Raw genomic sequence first — 17,813 nt, forward strand, 5'->3', positions numbered from 1 at the left:
ATGGACTCAATATGCCCCTCAGCGAATACCTTGGGGTGTCTTCTTTCCGAAATGGGGTCACATGTGGGGTATTTATACTGCCCTGGCATTTTAGGAGCCCTAAAGCGTGAGAAGTCTGGAATATAAATGTCTAAAAAAAAATACGCATTTGGATTCCGTGAGGGGTATGGTGAGTTCATGTGAGATTTTATTTTTTGACACAAGTTAGTGGAATATGAGACTTTGTAAGAAAAAATTGAAAAAAAATAATAAAAAATTTCCGCTAACTTGTGCCAAAAAAAATGTCTAAATGGAGCCTTACAGGGGGTGATCAGGGAGTCTATATGGGGTGATTACCCCCGTCATTGATCACCCCCCTGTAAGGCTCCATTCAGACGTACGTATTTGTTTTGCAGATCCGAAAAACACATACGGACGTCTGAATGGAGTCTTACAGGGGGGTGATCAATGACAGGGGGGTGATCAGGGAGTGTATATGGGGTGATCACCCCCCTGTAAGGCTCCATTCAGACGTCCGTATGTGTTTTGCGGATCCGATCCATGGATCCGCAAAACACATACGGACGTCTGAATGGAGCCTTACAGGGGGGTGATCAGGGAGTGTATATGGGGTGATCACCCCCCTGTAAGGCTCTATTCAGACGTCCGTATGTGTTTTACGGATCCATGGATCGGATCCGCAAAACACATACGGACGTCTGAATAGAGCCTTACAGGGGGGTGATCAATGACAGGGGGGTGATCCCCCCCATATATACTACCTGTCATTGATCACCCCCCTGTAAGGCTCCATTCAGACACATACGGACGTCTGAATGGAGCCTTACAGGGGGGTGATCAATGACAGGGGGTGATCAGGGAGTCTATATGGGGTGATCACCCCCCTGTAAGGCTCCATTCAGACGTCCGTATGCATTTTGCGGATCCGAAAAACACATACGGAAGTCTGAATGGAGCCTAACAAGGGGGTGATCAGGGAGTCTATATGGGGTGATCAGGGGTTAATAAGTGACGGGGGGGAGGGGCTGTAGTGTAGTGTGGTACTTGGTGCGGGGGGGGGGGGGGGGGGGGGGCTGTGGTGTAGTGTGGTACTTGGTGCTACTTTACTGAGCTGCCTGTGTCCTCTGGTTGTCGATCCAAGCAAAAGGGACCACCAGAGGACCAGGAAGCAGGTATATTAGACGCTGTTATCAAAATAGCATCTAATATACCTGTTAGAAGTTAAGAAAATCGCATCTACAGCCTGCCAGCAAACGATCGCCGCTGGCAGGCTGTAGATCCGCTCTTACCTTCCGATCCTGTGAACGCGCGCACCTGTGTGTGCGCGTTCACAGGAAGTCTCGCGATATGACGCGTAGATGCGTGACTCTGCCTGGTACAGCCACCTCCGGACTGCGATCCTGCGTTAGGCGGTCCGGAGGCGGTTAATTAGCACTTTTCAGGCACCAGTAAGAAATATGGAGGCAGGTTGGATGGCTGCAGTTTAGAACTTGTATTGTACTGGCCTAGTAGTATTATTGGTGATATGTGAGCATTGTCTTGTTTAATGCTGGTTGTAGCTGTTCACTCTGCTGTCTCCTTGAAGATTCCCTTGAGCACAATCATGTTGATCTCTCTGGAGAACCTTTATCAGGAGCAGGAACTCTGCAGTGTGCTTCCTTTTGAGCTTACTTAATCCCTAAATAGGTAAAAATAGGTCAAAACTAACACCTCCAGTGTGTTTATGAGTAAATTCTAGCCAAGATTGATATATCACATGACACCCTACCCATTGGAAAAACTTGAGCAGAATTCAACATGAGGGATTTCAAAAAATCCCAAATAGTTTTCTCCGCCAAATAATGCAGCTTCCTTCCCAATTATTAATTTCACACACTGAACGTACATTTTCTACAAATTACACCAGCAAAGGGTGTGTCCAGACGTTTGCCTCACCCTGTTGTGTGGCAAAATGGCTCATAACTGTAACACATAATACATTTTACAATTCCGCTTTTCTGGCCTCTTTTGTGGAAATTATCTAATACACATAATACATTTGGGGCACGTCATCCGTGCATTATACTTAGTATACCTCCCCAGTGTATCACATTAAGTACATGATTACTCAAGGGTTAATGATGATGTCACAATTTTGCTGTCATTCTAGAAGGGGCACTATTATCAGGAGTGATGATGTCACAATGCCGTGTCGGCTCTACACCCGATGATCGGTCAACAGATTCTTTGATAGAGAGTAAAGGAGAAGAGTCGACATGGATACTAGTAAGTCCTGGATTTCACAGCTTTATCTCTCCACATCTGTTCTTCATAGATTGTGGGTTGCAGTGTCTTCTTCTCAGTAGTCCACACCATGGATTTGTCCTTCCTTCTTTGGTGTTGAGACTCATTGGGTGCATCATACATGTAACTCATGATTCCACATCCAGAAAAAATGTTCTACTAGGACAGTCTTATTTACAGCCATAAAGTGATAGAATGAAAAGACTTTTGATTCTTTATAGTTAGTTCCTATGATGCATTGCCATAATAAATCTGTTTCCTCCTGGGAGGAGGTCAGCTGCCTCCACAATGCCAACCAATGTCTCCCAACCTATGTAGAGATCTATAGGGTGGTGGAGGATGATGACTTTCTTGTATAATATGGTTATATATGGAATACTTCTCATTAATACATATTATTCTTCTACTTTTGTAGATTTGATACTTGCCAATGTGCTCACAATCATATTTGTCTTTTACTTTTGCATCGTACTTGGTGCCATCAGTTTCTTCCTGAGGTAAGTGAATGATGTCCTCTATACAGACAATAATGTACTAGAAATCCCTTCCCCTCTCCGTCATAAGTACAAGATGGAAATGTGTATCCCCTTAGAAGAAACCAGGTTGTCTACCTTGTCCAGGAGGGTAGAAGCAGCTAAGAGTCTATATGAGAGCTCTCCACTGTCTCACTTCCCCCACATGGCCGCATTGTCTTTTATATTGGATTATTACTGATGTATATTAATTTTTTTATTTTAGAATAAAAAAGGAAAGATGCAACAAAGATGACAATGAACTTAAAGAAGTTCTGATCCATCAGCCAGGTAACAGTTACACAACACCCATAGTACATAGTCACCACAGAGCCCGGTATAGAGGAGATGTAAGAAAATCCCACCCCATAGCAGTGGAGGATCTGATGATACACAGGGTATGAGGGGGTACACAAGATCTATTACCTGACATGTATTTATTACTAATAGAAATCTTTTCATTTACAGAGGAGGCTGATGGCAAGATGGAGAAGATCAGGAACGAAAGTGAAGACGAGGAGGATGGTGGAGCGGAGGAAAGATAGAAATGAGAAAGAGCAAGAGGAGGAGGAGTTAGAAGAAAGATGAAAATTCTAATTTCCCATTTTCCCCACACAACCCCAAAATTGACTTTACAACATCAAATTTCCCTTTTCTTTTACAATAAAATTGTCTTCATTCCCCTAATTGAATTAAATAAAACTTTTAAAAAAATCTGATTTAATTATTGTTCTTAGATTTTTGCCACATGTTCATAAAGAAGGGATAAAATATGTGACACCTCTGTTCACTCTGTGACCTTTCACCTCTAGCTCCTCTTCATACTGCTGCCTGCTCCTGTGAGGAGCTAGTTGCAGTGGCGGATTATAATTGGGGCCCAACACCGACCCAAACAACGGCGGGGCACGGGAGCATAGTTCCCTGCCCCGCAGCCGTCCGCCGATCACCGCCGTAGGCCTGAAGCCTATGCGGTAGTAAAATCCCGGCGCAGGTGTGATGACGTCATCGCCGCACCTGTGCCCGGAAACAGCACACTGATGTGTGTGCGCAGCACGCCTGCACCATCGACGAGTGAGCGCCAACTTGGACACAGGTAAGTATTAGCTTTTATTTATTTTTTGGTGTGCCATCTTTGGAGGACATTACTGGGGGGTGGGGGCAAACTACTACGTGGGGGAAAATTACTAGTGTAGGGGGAATTAGTACTCTGGGGGCAGTGTGGGGGACAATTAGTACTCTGGGGGCAGTGTGGAGAAATTAATACTGTGGAGGGCAAATTACAAACCGGATTCCAGAAAAGTTGGGACACTATACAAATCGTGAATAAAAACTGAATGCAATGATGTGGAGGTGCCAACTTCTAATATTTTATTCAGAATAGAACATAAATCACGGAACAAAAGTTTAAACTGAGAAAATGTACCATTTTAAGGGAAAAATATGTTGAATCAGAATTTCATGGTGTCAACAAATCCCCAAAAAGTTGGGACAAGGCCATTTTCACCACTGTGTGGCATCTCCCCTTCTTCTTACAACACTCAACAGACGTCTGGGGACCGAGGAGACCAGTTTCTCAAGTTTAGAAATAGGAATGCTCTCCCATTCTTATCTAATACAGGCCTCTAACTGTTCAATCGTCTTGGGCCATCTTTGTTGCACCTTCCTCTTTATGATGCGCCAAATGTTCTCTATAGGTGAAAGATCTGGACTGCAGACCCGGATCCTTCTCCTACGCAGCCATGATGTTGTGATTGATGCAGAATGTGGTCTGGCATTATCTTGTTGAAAAATGCAGGGTCTTCCCTGAAAGAGATGACGTCTGGATGGGAGCATATGTTGTTCTAGAACCTGAATATATTTTTCTGCATTGATGGTGCCTTTCCAGACATGCAAGCTGCCCATGCCACACGCACTCATGCAACCCCATACCATCAGAGATGCAGGCTTCTGAACTGAGCGTTGATAACAACTTGGGTTGTCCTTGTCCTCTTTGGTCCGGATGACATGGCGTCCCAGATTTCCAAAAAGAACTTCTAATCGTGACTCATCTGACCACAGAACAGTCTTCCATTTTGCCACACTCCATTTTAAATGATCCCTGGCCCAGTGAAAACGCCTGAGCTTGTGGATCTTGCTTAGAAATGGCTTCTTCTTTGCACTGTAGAGTTTCAGCTGGCAACGGCGGATGGCACGGTGGATTGTGTTCACTGACAATGGTTTCTGGAAGTATTCCTGAGCCCATTCTGTGATTTCCTTTACAGTAGCATTCCTGTTAGTGGTGCAGTGTCGTTTAAGGGCCCAGAGATCACGGGCATCCAGTATGGTTTTACGGCCTTGGCCCTTACGCACAGAGATTGTTCCAGATTCTCTGAATCTTCGGATGATGTTATGCACAGTTGATGATGATAGATGCAAAGTCTTTGCAATTTTTCGCTGGGTAACACCTTTCTGATATTGCTCCACTATCTTTCTGTGCAACATTGTGGGAATTGGTGATCCTCTACCCATCTTGGCTTCTGAGAGACACTGCCACTCTGAGAAGCTCTTTTTATACCCAATCATGTTGCCAATTGACCTAATTAGTGTTAATTGGTCTTCCAGCTCTTCGTTATGCTCAAATTTACTTTTTCCAGCCTCTTATTGCTACTTGTCCCAACTTTTTGGGGATTTGTTGACACCGTAACAATTTGAATCAACGTATTTTTCCTTTAAAATGATACATTTACTCGGATTAAACGTTTGATCTGTCATCTACGTTCTATTACAAATAAAATATTGACATTTGCCATCTCCACATCATTGCATTCAGTTTTTATTCACAATTTGTTTAGTGTCCCAACTTTTTGGGAATCCGGTTTGTACTTAATGGATGGCAGTGTCGGGGCCAATTACTTAATGAAGGGCAGTGTGGGGCCAAACTACTTAATGGATGGCTGTGTGGGGGCAAATTACTATATGGATGGCAGTGTCGGGTCAAATTACTGTGTGGGGGGGAATTACTATATGGGAGGCATTGTGGAGTAAATTACTATATGGGGCAGTGTGGGGTAAATTACTACATGGGGACAGTGTGGGGTAAATTACTATATGGGGCAGTGTGGGGTAAATTACTATATGGGGCAGTGTGGGGTAAATTACTACATGGGGACAGTGTGGGGTAAATTACTACATGGGGGCAGTGTGAGGGAAATTACTATATGGGGGCAGTGTGAGGGAAATTACTATATGGGGGCAGTGTGAGGGAAATTACTATATGGGGGCAGTGTGAGGGAAATTACTATATGGGGGCAGTGTGAGGGAAATTACTATATGGGGGCAGTGTGAGGGAAATTACTATATGGGGGCAGTGTGAGGGAAATTACTATATGGGGGCAGTGTGAGGGAAATTACTATATGGGGCAGTGTGAGGGAAATTACTATATGGGGCAGTGTGGGGGAAATTACTAAGTGGGGCAGTGTGGGGGAAATTACTAAGTGGGGCAGTGTGGGGTAAATTACTACATGGGGACAGTGTGGGGGAAATTACTATATGGGGGCAGTGTGGGGGAAATTACTATATGGGGGCAGTGTGGGGGAAATTACTATATGGGGGCAGTGTGGGGGAAATTACTATATGGGGGCAGTGTGGGGCAAATTACTATATGGGGGCAGTGTGGGGGAAATTACTATATGGGGGCAGTGTGGGGGAAATTACTATATGGGGCAGTGTGGGGGAAATTACTATATGGGAGCAGTGTGGGGGAAATTACTATATGGGGCAGTGTGGGGGAAATTACTATATGGGGGCAGTGTGGGGGAAATTACTATATGGGGGCAGTGTGGGGGAAATTACTATATGGGGGCAGTGTGGGGGAAATTACTATATGGAGGCAGTGTGGGGGAAATTACTATATGGGGGCAGTGTGGGGGAAATTACTATATGGGGGCAGTGTGGGGGAAATTACTATATGGGGGCAGTGTGGGGGAAATTACTATATGGGGGCAGTGTGGGGGAAATTACTATATGGGGGCAGTGTGGGGGAAATTACTATATGGGGGCAGTGTGGGGGAAATTACTATATGGGGGCAGTGTGGGGGAAATTACTATATGGGGGCAGTGTGGGGGAAATTACTATATGGGGGCAGTGTGGGGGAAATTACTATATGGGGGCAGTGTGGGGGAAATTACTATATGGGGCAGTGTGGGGGAAATTACTATATGGGGCAGTGTGGGGGAAATTACTATATGGGGGCAGTGTGGGGGCGTTTATATTAGGGGACATTATTTTTTGGGACACTATACAGGCATTATTACCTGGAGCACAATATTGGGTATTTTTATTACTGGGGGCACTCTAGGGGACATTATAATTGCTGTAGACACTATATGGACCTTTGTGGTAATTTATCAAACTGGTGTAAAGTAGAACTGGCTTAGTTAACCATTGCAACAGATTCCACCTTTCATTTTTCACGGCTCCTATGGAAAATGAAAGGTGGAATCTGATTGGTTGCTATGGGCAACTAAGCCAGTTCTACTTTACACCAGTTTGATAAATGACCCCAATTATGAGAAATCTAATGTGTCTGTGTAACAAACTCTGTAGAGACGAGATGCGGCTGAAAGAATTTGTCATGGCGGTCTGGGCCAAACGGAGGAGAAGCGGAAAGAGAAGATCTACATGACAGGAGAAGTCACTGGATGTAACAGGTATGTGGTGCTCTATTCCCCTATATGTAGAGCTGGCTCATTACTGTGACCTGCATCTCATCCTCTCCTCCAAGTCTTTTTATCATAATCATATGTATTTTAAATTTGGCAACTAAAATTTTTTGGGTGGTTGTTCTCTCCAATGGCAAATTAGGTGGTACTGAGCAATATACAAAGCCCACTGATAGGAACACCGTCTTGCGTTACAACAGTTGCCACCCAAGAAAAATGGTCAAACATCTTCCATATTCACAATTTTTGAGAGCTACACTGATTGTATCTGATCAATCTGTTTTGAATAATATACTAGATGTTTTGTCTGACAAGTTCATACAACGTGGATACCCTCGCAATTTATTGCAGCTACATAGGGACACTGTATGTATGTAAGCTGGACAGAGACAGTACTTCATTTACTAAAAAAAAATTGACACAAATGTTTAGGATTCCTTTAATCTCCACATATACAGAATTATGTATTAATATTAGTAAAATCATCAGACGCCATTGGAGTATATTAGGTGGTTGGCTAACCTTGGCACTCCAGCTGTGGTAAGACTACAACTCCCAAGATGCCCCCCTTGCTTGGCTGCTCTCAGAACTCTATAGAAATAAATGGAGAATGCTGGGAGTCGTAGTTTTGCCATCACTGCCATAGAAGTATCCCTGACTTTAAATCTCCACCACTTTTTTCATACTGCAGATCTAGTAGTCTAAGTGACCAATTAGTCAGGGCAGATGTTGGACCTGCAAAACAGACTAGACCAGGCATGCGCAACCTGCAGCCCTCCAGCTGTTGTAAAACTACAACTCCCACAATGCCCTGCTGTAGGCTGATAGCTGTTCAGGCATGCTGGGAGTTGTAGTTTTGCAACAGCTGGAGGGCCACAGGTTGAGCATGCCTGGACTAGACAAACGACACTGACACATGCTGGACTTGATTGTTTTCCGTGTCTCAGCTGTGTCAATTGCAGATTTATACATAAAGGTGGTGCCTTTATTCATCCTATCACTGGAGTTTCACACCAAATTCATTTTCATCTCACTTGTGACTCGACTTTTGTTATCTATGTACTTTTATGTCCTTGCAACACTGATGTATGTAGGTTAGACCTGTACAGATATGGAAACATGTCTTAATAATCAGCGTTATACGATACGCAAAAGACGTCTTGACTTGCCAGTTTCGATTTTTTGATTTTAAACACACAGAAAGAGACTTGAGTTGTCGCATTATTGACCATGTTTCTTTGCCTAGGAGAGGGGGCAATCGAGTTAATATGTTAAAGAAAAAAGAACTACTGTGGATCTAGAAGCTAAACACACTTAAACCTTCTGGTCTTAATGTTGATTACAAAATTGGGACTATATTGTGAGTGGTTGGTTTGCCCTTTTGGGAACTTTTGCCTCTACTCCTGTGTAATAGGTGGTTTATTTAGGACGAATATGTATAATATACATGGTGATCTTATATTTTTTCTTTTCTCTTTTTTTTTTTTCAGATGATCTGTTAAAGGTCGATGAGAGGAGGGGATATAGGAATCATGAATACATTCGCCAGATGTCTTTTTTACTACTACAGTGCAAATTATTTGTTATATGATCTACTGCATTTCCCGGTTTGTGCTAACAATATATGTCATTATTTCCTTATCACCTTTCTTATAATACATTAGAGGAGATCCCTCATGGGTGAATTTTTGACAGTTGTCCCATGAAAATGGGAACACCTGTATGGTCCGTTCCTCAGTTTGGGAGGGGGTCCCAAATGGTGCACACTCCTGTGCCCCTTTTGGATCCCGTTTCGCCATAGTCCCTTATTTGGACTTTATTAGCCCATGTATTGTATAGGTGCCAGTTTATCTACCAGCGATCAAAATGGCACAGTCTGCTATTGTTAATCACATTGCGCCTGCGCCAATATACTCTTGCTGTTTGCCCTTTCCAATATAGCCACTGGAGCCTTTGAGCACATACTCCGATAACTGCATGACGTAACAGTGTCACAGTTACTAAGGGCAAAACCCGGGCATGCGCAGTGGTGATTCCTACATGTAGAGTTTGGCGCGGTATGGGCACTGAGTTGCTGTACATATGGTATGTGTATTACTGATCCTCCCCCACCTTAATCTAGCATATTATCATGATGCCATCTTAACTCACAAGTCCGGAGATGCACAGGTAAGCCCTTACCTGTGCCGCGAGCCGGTCTGAAACAAATGCGGTCACCGGGAGCAGGCAGTTCCGAGAACAGCCCGATGAAGACCCCCGGCGGCTGTTTTCAGAACTGCCTGCTCCCGCTGACCGCATTTTTTTCAGACCGGCTCGCAGCATAGGTAAGGGCTTACCTATGCATCGCCGGAATTGTTAAGATGGAAGCCCGCATGTGTTCGCGGGCAAACTGGCCATCACTGGTAATCACATTTGTCTTAATCATGGTCACTGGTTTTTCTTCACTGTACAATTTTTATTGCATTATGTATGGATTCTTTCTTATCTATTGAATGATTAATTGTTAATCATGTATGTGATCTATTGTTGAGCTGAAACGTCGCTGTGCCACATAGGTGAATAAAAGTTGTTTTATTAATTTTTGGGGGGAGTGCTGCCCTTTTTTCTATATATATAATATATATATATATATATTATTTTTTTTTATACCCCCTTAGGGGACTAACATATGATTGTCTGATCGCTTCTCCCATAGACTGCAGTGATTTAACACTGCAGCCTATGGGAGATTCACTGTGTTACTTTGAAGCCCTGCTCCCCTGGAAAACTGCTACAGCAGACCTCAGATCCTTCAGAAGGGCCAGAGGCTGGCACAGATAGATACTGGCTCCCTTGATCTCATCGCAACTGAACACCACATCTTAGGAGTTAAATGCATTGCCTCCAGGTGTCTGCAGTGTAAACCAACAGGCACCCGACGGCCACGGTGCCTGCTCTGCTTCTAGGTGGGTGCCATCTCCGCTGTACATGTGCAGCGGAGGACGGGAAAGGTTTAACTTGCACTTTGTTTGGAATTTAGCACAGACCATTAATTAATGCAATGCTCTTCTGTCGGCATCTTTAACTAGGCATATTAAGAGAACAATAGAGCTGTCATACTGTCATCCCAATTCTACATCTGCTATTTGCATGAGGATTACTCTGTAGATAAAAATCTTCCTCTCGCAGCAGCAGTAAACAGACAATGATTTCCCTGTGTACATAGGAGGTCTTTTAATTTGTGTTAACTGCCATAGAAGGAATATATTTAGCATTTCATTTTCAGTCATAGTACTGCCAAAATGAAAAGGAAATGCAGACAAAATAAAAATCTAATAGTTTTCTATGAATATAGAGTTGAAAAAAAACAACAAAAACCCACTAATTCTGATGGAACTATCCCTTTAAATTTAGGCCACTTAGAATTAAACCAGGCAGACAGAAGATTCACCAGTTTTATCAGTGGCTCACACTGTGTGATAGACTTGGCACATCTTGCTATACATGATACACTTTTTTTTTTTACGCCATCTCTGCTTACTTTAGACAAATATAGTGCACCAACATTTCTTCCACATTTTAAGCTATGCCCCTTTCTTGCCCTATTCAAAACGTGAGGCAAAGTGCCTAAAACACCACAATAAATCTGGCACACGGCATGTATGCCAATGTGCCCAATGACTAGAAAACCTGGAACATGTCACATCAGCTAGGGAGAAGCCATTGGGGGCACAGAGCTGGGCTACAGATTTTTAACTATTATATTAATCTTGAGGTTAGGATGGCAGGAGGACATTGTTTCCCTTGCTGGAGTTTTTGATTTTAATGATTTCTGAGTTGAATATGGTGATATACAGGGTGAGTCAAAAATCTCAGGACACCCTTTTATTTCAGAAACGAAAGGGAAAATGAAACATCTGAATACTCCAGGAAGTAATGTGTGAGGGGGGAGTATCTTGTCTGTCCGACATCTTTTTCCAATGGGAAGGGGTCCATGTAGCATATCAAAGACAAGAATTTTCTCAGAAATCGATTGCCGAAATTAGATTTGCAATATCTCTTGTGGTTCAATAGTTATCAACACAGAAAGTTGCAACAACTGGGAACATTCCCTGTGATGCACAGCTTTTTGACATGTCCAATTTTTTGGCCATGGTGCTGAACACAGAACTTTGACATTTTAAACTTTGTGTTGTTAGCTTTTGAACCACAAGAGATATTGCAAATCTAATTGCGGCAATTGATTTCTGGGAAAACCCTGGTCTGATATGCTACAGGACCCCCTTCCCAAATTTGCCCTTGATCCAATATTGCGGCTTTCAAGATGGCGGCCACGTTCCAGACATAGCCTAAAGGGTCCCCTCACCCATTACTTGCCGGGTATTCAAATATTTCATTGAATCCTTTTCTTTCTGAAATAAAAGGGTGTCCTGCGACTTTTGACTCACCCTGTATAATCTATTATTACTGAGATTTCCAATTTGCCTTTTGTTTAAAAGACCATTCCAAGAGCCAAAAGAGTTTTAAATCAATCATTGAATAAGACCACCTTTTACATTTTCCCTGTGCTGTATGTTCTTATATGTGTTATAGTTATTGGAATACTGGTATACCCATCTCTATGTAGAAGTACAGTAAATGACAATTATTACCTAGTAAAACTCTAGCATAGTCTGACAGACATCTGTCCAGTTGTATGTCTAAGCATTTGCAGATACCCATCCTTTTATTGTTCGTGTTCATGGGGTAATACGTGACCAGCCCCATTATGGACGGCTCTGTACATCGATCTCAGTGGAAGGATGTGTATTTTCTATTTATCAGAGGACTACATGCTGCTAAATGTAAAAAATAAACCACAGGTTTGGTTTTAAAAAACTCTTTTATTGCAATCGAATGAGAAGCTAAACATGTCCTGAAAGAAAAGATATTACAGTTACATCATCTTACCATTACTAATGGGTGTATTGGTATAAATGCCTCCCCACCAAACTACATTGGCAAATACCATTGGACTATACTGAGAAGAGCTCCTTTTCACAGTTTGGTCACTCCATGTTCAATACTTACAGAAACACAATGCCGATTACTTACCATTATGATAGAGCCTAAAAAAGAGAGAATGAAAAAAAACAGAGTTACGCAAACGCTTATGGCACAGTGGTTCATGCTCTATACATTTAACGCAGTGTTGGTTATGTTCACGTCTGCGATGTGATTTCCGTTTCTCCTTTTCAATATATTATCCTATGTTTTTGAGTTGCAAGCTTTCGTGAAAACAAGGATACAACTAGATTCATTTCCCTGTCCTGGCCTATCATTTTTACAGAAATAAGTGGTGTTGCAGCAGTCTAACGGCAGCTGGTTTATTGAGAGCCACATGCCATTCAGGCTCCTAAGGCTATGTTCACAGCAAATATTTGCAGCAGAAAACCGTAGACCACGAACAAAACACCAACAACTTTTCACTGATTTCAGTGAGAAAAACACCACCTTGTGCACAGGGGGCCGTTTATTTCTGCTGCTGAAATTAAATCCACTTCAGAAGGGGCATTTTACTTCTTTCAAGTGGATTTTAGTTGCGTTTCTCCCGGAAGTAAGTAGGGAAGGGCTAAAACAGCCAGATTTCCAATGCAAAAAACACAATGCTCACAAAAGGCAGATAGTGTCTACTGATCCGCCACTCTTCTGTACGCAGTAGATTTTAGCCGTGTGAACGCAGCCTCTCAATAAGCACAGGCTAAATATATTTTAACAACCCAGTGACTGTGGAAACAGGGCTCTGCAGGAAATACACTAAGGCTACTTTCACACCCGCGTTTTGGGCAGATCCATTCAGATAATACAACCGTCTGCATCCGTTCAGTAACATAGCCAAGATGGATCCGTCTTGAACACCATTTCAAAGGAGGACGGATCAGTTTTCTATCAGATTGTGGCAGTGAAAACCGATCTGTCCCTATTGACTTAAGCCAAAACGCGAGTGTGAAAGTAGCCTTAGCTCCAACCAGTAATAAACACAAAATTCTAGCTCAGGCTCAAAAACTCAGTTTGGCTGATGCCAGTCCATTTATTTTCTTTAGTGTTGGTATATGCCATGAGTAGTAACTGCAGCTTAGTTGCATTCTGTACCGGGGTCTGAGGTAGTCTGAAACTCATCCCGAGATGCTGCCCTGTGCCCCCCTTATGCTTTGTATTGCAGCACATCATACGAATACAATAGACCTGCAATCAGATAGACACTGATAAATCATAAATCACTTGGATGCGGTCAGTATGGTAGATGCGTCTGAGACGCAGGCCATGTTTCCCAGACCAAGCACGATCATGTGAATCAGGTCTAAGATCTCATGCACATGTAAGGCCCCTTGCAGACGAGAGTGAGCGGATTAGGTCCGGATGCGTTCAGCGAAAAAGGCGCGATTTCACAAGCAAGTCCATTTAGTTTTGCTTGTGATCACGTTCAGTTTTTAGAGCGCGGGTGCAATGCGATTTTGCACACGCGTGATAAAAAAAACAGAATGTTTACAAACATCTCTTAGCAACCATTCGCGAAAATGCGTTTAGTTGAAACTGCAGAATATAGAACATGCTGCGATTTTCATGCAACGCACAAGTGATGCATGAAAACCAACGCTCATATACAGAGACCCATTGAAATGATTTGGTCCAGATTCCGCACGGGCGCAATGCGTTCGCGTCACGCATTGGAGCCGCACAGAATACTCACTCGTGTGAAAGGGGCCTAATACAGTATGAATCTGTTTTGTCCACCCAAAGCCTACCAAATAAGTTGCAGCATGGACCTGTAGTGTCTTCACCGGCATGAACACTAGTGTACGGTGATGCCACCGGGAAGCTGGCACGTGTAGAGTTGTTTGTTGCTTTCAGCACTGCCACAATGAGTATGGACTACACACAAGACCACCTGTAAGAAAATAAGTAAAGAAAATCATCTTCCTAGAAATATACGCAGCATCATTTAAGGGATTCAGGAAGTTTACAAAAATTGCATGCCCTTAAAATGTGAGATAGTTGCATCATCTAGTTCATGGATCAGAATTCTTCGGCACTCCAGCTGCTGTGAAACTACAACTCCCAGCATACACACTTGCTCGGTTGTTCTTGTTACTCCCACAGCAGTGAACGGAAGATTCTGGGAGTTGTAGTTTCAGGCTGCTGATCCCTGATCTAGTTTGTAAAACCTGTTTGCTACTGGTGCCATGTAACTAAAGTAGTGATATCGACCTATTCCTTAGGCGTTTATATTATATTAGCTTTAACATTTGTTTGTAATGAGCATTTAGATAATTATATTCATCCCACATTACTACAACTGTAAGAAAAAGCTTTATGGCCCAATATTATATACACAATGTTATTACCATAACTGCAGGAACAATTTAAAAGCACCCACTAAACCACAAATTGGCCAGTGGGCTTTTACAGGAGGAACTCTATGGCATCAATGTCCAATAATTACACATAGTACTGTGTGTGCAAAAAAGCTAACTACAATTAATCATGCATATATACAAATAAAACACCCTTAACCCTTTCAGCCCTGGAAGTTTTTTTTTGGTCTTTCACTCCCTGAATTCTTGGAGCCATAACTTTTTTACTTTTGTGTTCACATAGCATTGTGAGGGCTTGTTTTTTTTTTTTTGCGGGACAAGTTGTACTTTCTAATTCCACCATTTAATATTGCGTATAATGTAGTGGGAAGCTGAAAAAAATAATTAGCAAATGGGGGTGAAAAAAAACAACAAACTATTCTGCAAGTTTTATGGGTTTTTATTTTATGGCGTTCCCTATGCGGTAAAACTAACCTGTTACTTTCATTCTCCAGGTCAGTGCGATTACGGCGATACCTCATAGGTATAGTTTTTCTTGCATTTTAATACTGAAAAATAAAAATCTTGAATTTTTTTTTTTTTCATTGCTATACTCTGACCCCTATAACTTTTTTTGTAATTATATGTTTGGAGCTGTATATAGGGGCCCATTTTCTTTCATGGATATAATTTTGAGGTGTGTATGACTTTTTGATCACTTTTATTAAATCTTTTGGTGAAGCGACCAAAAAAAAACCTGTAAATTGTCCATTTTGACTTTTTTTCAGTTTCACTGTATGGCGAAATATTTTTATATTTTAATAGTATGTTTTCGCATGCGTCAATGCCCATCATGTGTATTTATTTATTGTTTATGTATTTTTTCATTTTGGAGGAAAGGGGTGATTTGAATTTTAAAAAACTTATTTATTTTTTTTTAAATATATTTCCCATAGGGAACTATAAGGCCTCTTTCACACGGGCGTGAGTTTTTTTGCCCGGATAAGAGCCGGGTGCGTTGCGGGAAAATGCGCAATTTTTTCTGCGCAAGTGCAAAACATTGTCATGCGTTGCACTCGCGTGAGAAAAATCGCGCATGTTTGGTACCCAAACCCGAACTTCTTCATAGAAGTTCGGGCTTGGGATTTGATGTTCTGAAGATTGTATTATTTTCCCTTATAACATGGTTATAAGGGAAAATAATAGCATTCTGAATACAGAATGCATAGTAAACCAGCGCTAGAGGGGTTAAAAAAAAAATAAAAAAAAATTTAACTCACCTTAGTCCACTTGCTCGCGAAGCCCGGCATCTCCTTGTGTCTCCGCTGCTGATGAACAGGACCTGGGGTGAGCTGCTCCATTAAATACAGGTTAAGGACCTTCGATGACGTCACTCCGGTCATCACATGGTACGTCACATGATCTTTTACCATGGTGATTCACCATGGTAAAAGATCATGTGATGACCGGAGTGACGTCATCGAAGGTCCTTAAGCTCTATTTAATGGAGTAGCTCACCCCAGGTCCTGTTCATCAGCAGCGGAGACACAAGGAGATGCCAGCTTCGCGAGCAAGTGGACTAAGGTGAGTTAAATTATATATATTTTTTTTAACCCCTCCAGCGCTATTGTACTATGCATTCTGTATTCAGAATGCTATTATTTTCCCTTATAACCATGTTATAAGGGAAAATAATAATGATCGGGTCTCCATCCCGATGGTCTCCTAGCAACCATGCGTGCAAATCGCACGGCATCCGTACTTGCTTGCGGATGCCATCCGATTTTCACACACCCCATTCACTTCTATGGGGCCTGCGTCACGTCAAAATCGGAAAATATAGAGCATGCTGCGATTTCAACTGAACGCACAAGTGATGCGTTAAAAACATCGCTCATGTGCACAGCCCCATAGAAATGAATGGGTCAGGATTTAGTGCGGGTGCCATACGTTCGCCGCACGGATCGCACCCGCACGGAAAACTCGCCCGTGTGAAAGGGGCCTAACAACCAATCGTGAGATTACTTCTCCCATATTCTCTAATGCATTAGCCGCAGGTGGCATTACCGCCGGCCGCTGTTTAAAACAGCAGGCACCTGGCGACTATGGTGCCAGCCGCACTCGTAAGCGGGCGCCATCTTTAAATATATATAGAGTTCCTCTTGAAAATACCCACTGTTCCACTATTGTTTAAAGGGGTTGTCCAAGTTTTTTTTTTTTTTTTGATGACCTAGCAATTAAGAACAAGCCATCCTATTGAAATTAAAGGGACGGCTTCTTGTAATTACATCTGCTCACCTCTGCAGCAGGTAAACAACAAAGTGAAGGCTGCGCTGGCACGGCGAGTGGCCTTCTCGTCAAACAAGTTGATCCGGGTGTCTGACCCCCGCCGATGTGATATTCATGACTTAGGCCTCCTGCACGCGAACGTGTGCGCCCCGTGGCCCACAAATTGCGGGCCGCAATGCACGAACACCATCCGTGGTGCAGCCGTAGCGGATCGTGGAACCATTCACTTTAATGGGTTTCTCGATCCGGCCGTTCCGCAAAAAGATAGAACATGTCCTATCTTTTTGCGGAACAGAAGTACGGGACGAAACCCCGTGGAAGCACTCCATAGTGGCTCCGGTAGGGTTCCGTTCTGTGCTTCCGTCCCGCATCTCCGGATTGGCGGACCCATTGAAATGAATGGGTCTGCATCCGTGATGCGGAATGCCCACGGAACGGCACCCGTGTATTGCGGATCCGCAAATGTGGTCTGCAATACAGCAACAGGGCGCACACGTTCGTGTGCAGGAGGCCTTAGCCTGAGAATAGGTCATCAATAAGAATAACTTGGACAACTCCTTTAATGCCTTGTTCGCGTTTCTGTTTTTACTGACATGTGTGGTCTGCATTTTTTGCGGTCAGCACACGTGTGTCTGTTCACATAAACATTTTTTTACTGACCATGGGTCAGTGAAAACAATCACGGAAACATGCACTACTTTGGTCCATGATGCG

The 17,813-nt window shown here is 42.9% G+C and overlaps 1 protein-coding gene across 1 annotated transcript in view; it reads right to left on the reverse strand.

Moving 5' to 3' along the window:
* Positions 1-12,376: 12,376 nt before the first annotated feature.
* The window catches only part of LOC122938220 (RNA-binding protein 12B-like), a 65,217-nt gene continuing 59,780 nt past the window's right edge, over positions 12,377-17,813 (reverse strand). Inside the window, exons 4-5 of the transcript XR_006389990.1 lie at positions 14,262-14,404; positions 12,377-12,584 (exon numbers count right to left, since the gene is read on the reverse strand). The gene's annotated coding sequence lies outside the window, so the exon portion shown is untranslated. The remainder of the gene's footprint in view (positions 12,585-14,261; positions 14,405-17,813) is intronic.

Source organism: Bufo gargarizans, chromosome 5 (assembly GCF_014858855.1).
Source record: "Bufo gargarizans isolate SCDJY-AF-19 chromosome 5, ASM1485885v1, whole genome shotgun sequence".
In the NCBI taxonomy this organism is placed as follows: Eukaryota; Metazoa; Chordata; class Amphibia; order Anura; family Bufonidae; genus Bufo; species Bufo gargarizans.